At 36.5% G+C, this 9,472-nt stretch overlaps 1 pseudogene; it reads left to right on the top strand.

Moving 5' to 3' along the window:
* Nucleotides 1-3,097: 3,097 nt before the first annotated feature.
* Nucleotides 3,098-3,426, top strand: LOC138814329 (elongin-C pseudogene; annotated as a pseudogene).
* The last annotated feature ends 6,046 nt before the right edge of the window (nucleotides 3,427-9,472 follow it).

Here is a 9,472-nt window from a genome sequence, read left to right as displayed (position 1 = left end):
GTGACCTACAACTGACTAGGTCACAGCTATCACCACAGATAGGTGAGCATTGTGCTGTGTTACAACATTCAATGGATACACAAGTGTTATGTTACCCTGAAGACATTTTAGACTAGCATGCAAAATAGCTGTGATTAGTGATAAAATGGATCAGCTTCACATGATGTGTGTATGTGTTTACAAATACATATGGGTGTGTACATTTATACACATTTGTTATATACTTAACTATTATATGTAATTTTGTTAAGATTTTTGGATCTCAGCATATTAATATTTCCCCAATCATACAGAGAGCATTCCTAAAACAAACCAATTCAAATACAATGGAGTTTTTATATGTGTACATTATGTATAGAAGCACAAATCTCAAGAAATCGGTGAAAAATCATTTCTGTTTTAAAGTGGGAGGGAATGATTTCATAAATTTCAAATTAACAAGTTTGTTGGAAAGAAAATTCAATCATAATTGGCTTTAAGGAAAATTTTTAAATGAAAAATAATGTAGAAATGTGCACATGCAAGTTTTAATATTTAAACCTATGAAAGATCAACAAAGCAGATAGCACAGTCTGAAATTTTTAATTGTTAGAACAATTTAATTTAATTTAAAATTTAAATTTTCTCTTAAAGAAAAAAATTGAAAGAAAACAAACATTTCATCTAATTCATATTCAGAAAGATGAAATACTGGAGGAAGAAATGGAAACTAAGACATTAACGGACTACCTTGGGCATGTAATTTGATTAAGTTATTTTTCCAGGGCTACTTGGAAGTTTAAAACCAATTTTTTTAAGAAAATGTTTTCTCTGAGCCAACAATAACTTTCTATTTTTTTCTTATCTCCCCTAAAAAAAATCACTGGCAATCACAGATGGATTTATTTTATTTTTATGTGCAGTCAGAAGAAAATAGAATGCCTTCGGTAGCCATAGAAGACACTACCTCAGTGTTTTAGTTCCTTTTGTTTTTTTTATAGTGAAATGCGTGAGGCAGGCTAACTTTATTTTTAAAAGAAGTTTATGGAGCTGACGATAACAGAGATTTAAGGGCAATGTGCTTGTTCTATTAGTTTGGTTCTAGTGTGCCAATTGGGTCAGTGATGCCACCAGAGCAGGGGTGCACAAGACCAAGGTTCCTTCCAAAGTTAGCACCCCAACTGACCTAAGGATCTATCTCCAGGCTCTTCCTCTTAAAGGACCCACAACCTTAGAGAACCTCCATCCAAGGATTCAGCCTCCAATACACGAACTTGTGGAGAAACACAATTAAACCCTATTCACAGTAGAGCAGGGTCCAATATAAGTAATTGAATCAGTAGCTGTGAGGTGACACAACTGCATATGTGTGACTGTTAGAAAAGGACGTTTATTTGTTGACTTGAAATCACTTTGACACAATTCACTTTAAAAAAGTGAATACAGTAGTTCAATCTTAGATAAAGTTTGATATTCTGGCAAAAATATATAAGAAGAAATGTACAAGCTATATTTTTCCTATCTCCCCAGCAAGTAAAGTATTGCTAAATTTCTTTTGCAACAAATTTCCAGGTATTTTATTCTATCTCTTGGTTAAAATAGAAAAGTATGTATCCTGTGTGTTAAAATTATATATTGCATATATGAACATTATATATGGTGAAAAATATGGAAAGTTACAAAGACAGCTGACAATAGTTCCCCTGGAAGGACTGGGTAGGTATGTGGTAGTCAAAGAATCATGTAGTTTATTTTTCTATGTCTTGGACTTGCACTGAGGACCAGAGCTCTTCCCTGTAGCTTAGTCACTCAAGGTTGGTGCTCTACCATTTGAACCTGTACAGCTCTGCTTCCTAGAATAGTTTATTTGTAACATCTGGAACTTTTTGTTTTACATTGAAAATTTACCAATCACCTTTCATCCCTATCTATCTATCTATCTATCTATCTATCTATCTATCTATCTATGCTTAGTAGTTGTACAAAGGAATTTTAATGCAACACGCCAATTTATGAGTGAAGTAATGAAAGTTTTGTAAGGAAACTTTTGTAAGGAAAAAGGTAAGTTCAAATTTTAGTATTGTACGTATGCTTTTTATTTTATTTTATTTTCCTTTGGTTTATCCCCAGTAGTCACTGTTTTTGATTCTAGTACTCTGAGTCTTGTATATACATTTATGTAATTTGGAGAAAGGGAGGGGAATAGCAAAATGGTGAAACAAGGACACAGGTTGACCCAATGCAACAATGATATTCACAAGAAACTATGTTGGAAATGAACTTTACAATTTTGGGAGAGGGGGAGAGAAATGGTGGAGTAGGGATAGTGGGAGAAAAACAAAGGACTGGGTAACAATGTTTGACAAGAAATGTACTCATTACCTTACTTATGTAACTATAACCCTTCTGTGCAGCACCTTTACAACAAAATAAAATATAATTTAAAAATAAAAACTAAAATGCATTGTATATATGAAGCATTGGTGCTTCTGAGGTTATTCACTTTTTTCAACCAGTCCTGAACATAATACACTGTCACTATCTCTAATTTAGAGATGCAGAGATCCAACATTACTGGCCCTATCCCAAAGGCAAGGAAATTAGCACATCAAAGATACCTCTCCAACTCCTCTGTCCATTTAGCACAACTGTCAAGAGAGGGTGGCAATCTACATGCCCATCAAGGAAAGAATAAAGAAAATGGACCCGCCCTGGAATGCCCTTCAGTCATAGAGAGGAATGAAGTCCTGCCATGAATGACAAGAAGGAATGGAAGTGGAGATCATTATGTTAGGTGACGATTCACACATAGAAAGACAAGTACAACACAGTCTCACTCAGAGGTAGCATCTAAATATGTTGACGTCGTCCAAGTGGAGACTACCATCATGGTGACAGGGTCAAAAGAGCATGGACAAGGGCAACAGGTTCAGGAAGGATGATTCACAGGTGCAAAGCTATAGTTAGGAAGGGAGTTCTGAAAAGTGGCTGCTTTTTTTCCCTTCTGCTCCAGAACTCAACGGAAGCGAGCACCTGTGTGTGTGTGTGGGGGGGGGGGTCTGTGTCAAGAACCTACTAAAGTTCCTATGGAATCAAAGTAGAATTGTATAAAAACATAATGGATGTAGAGGAGACAACCAATGGTGGCTGTGAAGGCCCCAATGTTACATTAAATTAAGGTTAAAGTAGTATTTTTTGATGGTCACCAATTTATTGTGAAAAGATACTATGTGCTACCATCAGGAACAAAAAGCCATGTTGAGTGGTACAGGTTAGTTTGTTGAGAAGGAAGCCAATGAGATCAATTTTAGAGAGATGCCTTCACATATGCTATCAAAATCATGCATGAGTTTTACCCACAAAGTTCACTGCAAGATTCCCGAAACCTCAATTGTACTTGAGATTGCACTGGAGCTGCTGATGGCTGCAAACTTCCTAGATTTTTAAACAAAATAAGGTATAATAACCTGTTAATTTTTAGTCATTAGTAATTTTTTTCACGTTTACTATGTTGCCTGTATGCAATTCAACTACCAAAAGTTAATTGCAAAACAGATCATCTGCTGTTCTTTTGCCTAGCAAACAGAGTTGAAATTTGTTAGATTGATGAGTTGAGGGCATTCTCACAAACTAAATGAAAAAAAAATAATGGCAATTCATAGATAGCTTTGCTTTATCCTTTGAGAGTTACTTTTAAAACAGAACAATCATGCTATAATAAATACTAAAATACAGGCATAAATGAACATGTTCTACAGGTAAATAATGGGGCTAAGTATTTTTTATGTTCTTAGTGTTTTTTTAACCATTGCTCTTATAGCTGCTGAGAGTGTTACTAGAGTTATATAAATAATTACATGGATAATTCTGTTTATAAATTGGCCAAATCATTGATTTTTATAACTTGAAGAATTAAGAGTTGAAATTTCTTATGTGTTTTTGATAAACTGCAGTATTGTTTTAAGTGTATAAAATGTTTTGTTCATTGCTAAAACTTAAATACTCTATTTAAAAGCAATTTTGGAAGTTATTAAGTACAAACTTTACAATAGTAATTACTACTGAACTGTAGCCAGATGGTCAACAAGTGAACTACATAATGTAAGAGTTCCTGGGCATTGTATGTTTAGGGCAGTACACAGCATTGCACTTACGTTGATTCAAAAGCTTCCTTTGGGGGATTACACTTGTTGAAATGTATTTTAAAATATTCTATGAGCTTTATATAGATCTTCAGAGCTACACTTCTGAACTACTCTAGTCTTCCTCTATCTAGTTGGAATGTCAGAAGAAAAATGTTGAGACAAACTAGAAATCTTACAGAGCAGTCATAGTACATAAATGACCTATGGAAATGTTTCAACAAATATCAGTAGGTCTTCTCAAAAAACTCAGGAGGAAAACACTGGGAGAAAGCGAAGGAAGGGGTAACATTGTCCACAAAGAAATATACTCTTTGCCTACTTACATAATGGTAACCCCTCTGTATCTCATCTTTATAATAACAATAAAAATATTTTTAACTCAAGGAAGTTATTCAGCTTTTAGTAAGCAGATATAAACATTTGAAAAGTGTATAGTATGTCAGGCATGGGAGAAGAAGTACTGGATTTGGAGTTTGTGTGGTTTAGAACAAAGCCATCATAATAGAGTCTATAAACCTAAGTTTTCAGTTTTCTTTCTTTCTTTTTTGCCAGTCCTGGGGTTTGAACTCAGGGCCTGGGTGCTGTCCCTAAGGTACTTTTGCTCAAGGCTAGTGCTCTGTCACTTGAATTACAGCACCACTTCCATCTTTTTCTGTGATTAATTGGATTTAAGAATCTCACAGACTTTCCTGCCCAAGCTAGCTTTGAACTATGATCCTCAGATCTCTGCCTCCTGAGTAGCTAGGATTATAAGCAAGAACCACCAGTGGGCAGTCTCAGTTTTCTTTCTTAATAAAACTTGCTAATACAGCTTAATGTAGACCTGTTTTTCTGGAAACCTCAGAACTATAAACAAGAGTAACTTTTCTCCTAGAATACCAAAACATTGCACTTGCCACCTTACTAAAAATGGCTAAGCCAGATGCCCATGGTTCATGCCTGTAATCCTTGAGATCTGAGGAGCACAGTTCAAAGCCAACCCAGGCAGAAAAGTCTGTGAGACTCTTAGTTCCAATTAATCATCAGAAAAGCCAGAAATAGAGTCTTGGCTTGAGTGGCAAAGCTTAGGGACAACACTCAGTCCTGAGCTCAAGACCTAGGACTGACTCAAATGAACAAAAAAGTGATTAAACATTACTGAAATAGTTTTCATTATGACTTTTTAAGACATGTTCTCACATACTTTAATATAAAAGATTAAGTACAGGAATTATATTCTGCAGCTAAAGATGTAGTTTACTGGCAGAAAGACTGCTTCATAAACATTTAGGAATTTGTATCTATATCAAGAGTTTGACCAGGTTAACTTACTTTTCAGATTATGTGTAAATAACCTCAATATTTTTTTCTACACAGAAAATATTACTGTAAGCTTTCGTTCAATTCATCTTTCATTTTTTGTCAAGGTGATATGTTTTCAAATATTTAGTTTTCCTACAGTTAGTAACTTTCTTACTTGTGAAGTTGCTTATTAGTATCAAAGAATAAATCAGCACATGGTTTACAGAGACATACATGTAGACACTGCTGTGTGGATTTGTCATCTTGGTGCATGTCATTTTGCTAAGTATATCAGTTTTTGAAAATTATGTATGTATTCTGAGAAATAATATAAAAATTACTGTTAAAGTTGGAAATGCATAGGCTGAGTGTGGTGATTCACACCTGTAATTTCAGATGAGCCCAGGTTCCATAGCAAAACACCATCTCCAAAAGAAAAACAAAAGATTAAAGTGTTTGGCTCAAGCAATGCCTACCCCAAGAGAAGAAATTTTATACAAGTTAAATGAAGCTAGAATGTGTCTATCATTAACAAGATGAATTCTGGTTGACTTTGATGAAGATTTTAAGGTCTGGTACTTAAATGTCACTATTGATTTTGTGCCTAGTGAGTTTTATTTGCAATATATAAATCTGGTTTAATATTGAAAAAAATGAAAAAAGAGAAAAGATTTATGTGCTAGGACTTTGAAAGTTTTAACCATAAATACATAACATATGTTTAAGGCCATAGGTAGGTTCAATCTGGCTTAAAAAGTACATTTTATATATATATATATATATATATATATATATATATATATATATATATATGTATCTGTATTCAAACATCACAAAGCCCTATTGGCTTTGATCTGCAGTCCTTACATCTCAGCCTTCTGAGTAGCTAGGATTGCACGTGTGAGCCACTGGAGCATGGAGGACCTACACATCTTAATAGAGCAGAAAAATCCTAGGAAATGGGCATCTTGCCTGGGTACTGTCCTGAGCTCTTTATGGAAAAATATCATCATTTGATTGTTATTATTAAGGAGTTATACAGAGGGGTTACCATTTCATAAATCAGGTAATGAGGATATTCCTTCTTGGAAGCATATATTAAATAACAGGACTGCATGTGTTCACACTTCCTCCCTCCCCTTCTGCGTTCCCTCTGTGCTCCATTAAAAGAAAAAGAAAAACAAAATCACCACCACCAACAACAAAAAACATGTTTCCATTTCCTGGAGCTTTTGCTCAAGGCTAGCACCACTATCTACGACTTGAGCCACAGCTCCACTTCTGGGTTTTGGGTGGTGAATTAAAGATAAGAGTCTCCAGAATTTTCCTGCCCCAGCTGGCTTCAAACCCAATCCTCAGATGTAGCCTCCTGAGCAGCTAAGATTACAGATGTGAGCCACCAATGCCTGGTTCAGGGTGATATTTTTAGAGCCCCTTAAACACATAGATGCTATACTTTTAGAAGAATAAGATCATAATCTTACAAAATTGAAGCAAAAGAATGTTCTTGCAAGGAACACCAGTGTGTGGTGTGTGTGTGTGTGTGTGTGTGTGTGTGTGTGTGTGTGTGTGTGTGTGTGTGTGCTGGTAGTGGGACTTGAACTCAGGGCCTGGCTTTTTCACTCAAGACTGGTACTCTGCCATTTGGATCACACCACTAGTACTCCACTTTGTGCTGGTTAATTGGAGTTAAAGAGTGAGTTAAAGAGTTTCAGGATGTTTCTGGCCAGGCTTCGATCCTGATCCGCTTATCTCAGCCCCTTGATTAGCTAGGATTTTGGGTGTAAGCCACCCGCACCTGGCAGAAAAAGGCCTTTAAAAGTCTATAGAGACAGGTAGGGAACAAACAAAACAAACAAAAAAACTACCACAGCAGACCTAGCATTGCAGACATAAAAGCCTGTGCTAGAGAAGCAGAAAGAAGGGTGGAAGAGTATAGTGCCATGGAATAATTTGCTCATTGTTCATCTGTGAACCGTCTTTTACTCTTCTCATCACATAAAGTTTTATTTAGCAATAACCTCATCATTTTCAGCACTAGTCTACTGAGTCTACTCATTCTTGTCTCTATCCCTAATTGGGCATGCTATTTTAGTTACATTGCATTTTTATGAGCCCATCTAAGTCTTCAGCTCCATACCAAACATATCCACTTCCTAGCATTCTTCTACTCTAATAAGATTTATTAGTCCTCCAAGCATTGGTGGCTCATACCTGTAATCCTAGCTACTCAGCAGGTTGAGATCTAAGGATCTTTGTTCAAAGCCATCCTAGGCAAAAAAAATATGTAAGACTCTTATCTCCCATTAGCCACCAAAAAGCTGGAAGCAGAGCTGTGGCTCAAGTGGTAGAGCACTAGCCTTGAGTGTAAAAACTGAGGGACAGCATCCAGGCCTTAGACCAGCAGCAAAGTAAATAAGTAATGAAAATTATCTCTAATGGCCTATTTAATTAATTCTTTTTACTGAATGTACCATGTTGAACTTTCAATAGCAGCAGAAAAAAATATTGTAAGATATTGCAAGGTGGCGCTCTACCACTTGAGCCACAACTCCACTTCTTGCTTATATCTAGTTAATTGATGAATCTCAGCCTCTTGAGTAGCTTAGCTAGAATTACAAGGCTGTAGTACCAGTGCTTGCTGCCATATGTTTTAAGTCTCCAGGAATGCTCTAATGGAACTGGCAAACTCAGTGCTCTTCTTTAGGTGAAAAGATATAAACTGTGGGTGTTTTATGCATTTGCCTAATCACATTGTAATTTTCTGCTTTTATCAGTAGAAAATTTACCTCACACAGTAGATATGTACACAGTAGCCTGTTCATGAAATCGTTGCTAAATGTTATCCATTTTCCATCTTTCAAATTAATAGTACATGGAGAAAGATAGAGAGGCAATCAATAAAGATCCCAGACTGCAAATGAAGGATTTAGTGGGATGGAAAGACATTGTTTTAAGGAGGGAATGAGAATTATAGGACCAAAGGAACATAAGAATCCCACAGACTTCCCTGCTCTGCCTGGCTTTGAATTATAGGCCTGAACCATGTTAGAGGGAGATTTTCTGTTGACATGGCTAGGAGATGGGTCAGAAGTAGTCAAAGCTAGTATTTTTTATGGTATCCCAACTTTGTTCTCCATGACTGTCTCTGAATTTCCCTAGAGACTCTTCCAAAACAGTCTGTGCACCTTCAGCATCAATCCACTTCAGTTTAAGGAAGCCTTATTAAAATGGTGGTAAGAAATGTTGGCAGAGAAACATTTTATAATTTGTGAGTCAGTCTCAGGCTCTTTGTGACCCCAGCTATGATTGATTGATTGATTGATTTTGGGTGGTGGTACTGGGGCTTGAACTCAGGGTCTACAGACTATCTTTTATCCTTTTTGTTCAAGACTGTCTCTCTACCACTTGAGCCACAGCTCCATTTCTGCCTTTTTGTTGGTAAATTAGAAATATGAGTCTCACAGACTTTCCTGCCTGTGCTGGCTTCAAGCCTCTATTATCAGATCTTAGCTTCTTGCGTAACTAGGATTATAGATGTGAACCTTTAGTGCCTGACTGCAGCTATGTTTTTTTTCTATGATCTTTAAAGTAAACATGTATTGCCATTTTTTTTCTCTCTACTTCTTAGGTGACACTGAAAGAGAATCTTCCTACCTTCAAGAGATACAGCTCTGACAATTTCACTGTAGAGTCTCAGCAGATTACAGAATATTTAGCTTCTTCAGCATGCCAATGACATGGGTGATTTTTCTTGGGTCTTATCTTGAGAGTCTGCCAAGATTCCTTTCGTGAAAATCATACACGTGAGCTGGGCACTGAAAGTTCACACCTGGAATCCTAGTTACTCAGGAAAAGCTGAGATCCAAGGATTGGAGTTCAAAGCCAGCCAAGGCAAGAAAGTCTGTGAGACTGACCTCCAATTAATCACCAGAAAGTTGGAAGTATAGCTGTGGCTCAAGGGTGGAGTGATAGCCTTGAGCAAAAGAGCTGAGGGACAGCATCCATGTCCTAGGTTCAAACCCCAGGACTGGCACATACAACACACACACACACACACACACACA

Source organism: Dipodomys merriami, unplaced genomic scaffold (genome assembly GCF_024711535.1).
Source record: "Dipodomys merriami isolate MVZ:Mamm:240054 unplaced genomic scaffold, mDipMer1.0.p SCAF_6, whole genome shotgun sequence".
Classification (NCBI taxonomy): Eukaryota; Metazoa; Chordata; class Mammalia; order Rodentia; family Heteromyidae; genus Dipodomys; species Dipodomys merriami.
The sequence above is the reverse complement of the archived record's forward strand: the minus strand, read 5'-3'. Positions and strand labels throughout refer to the sequence as shown.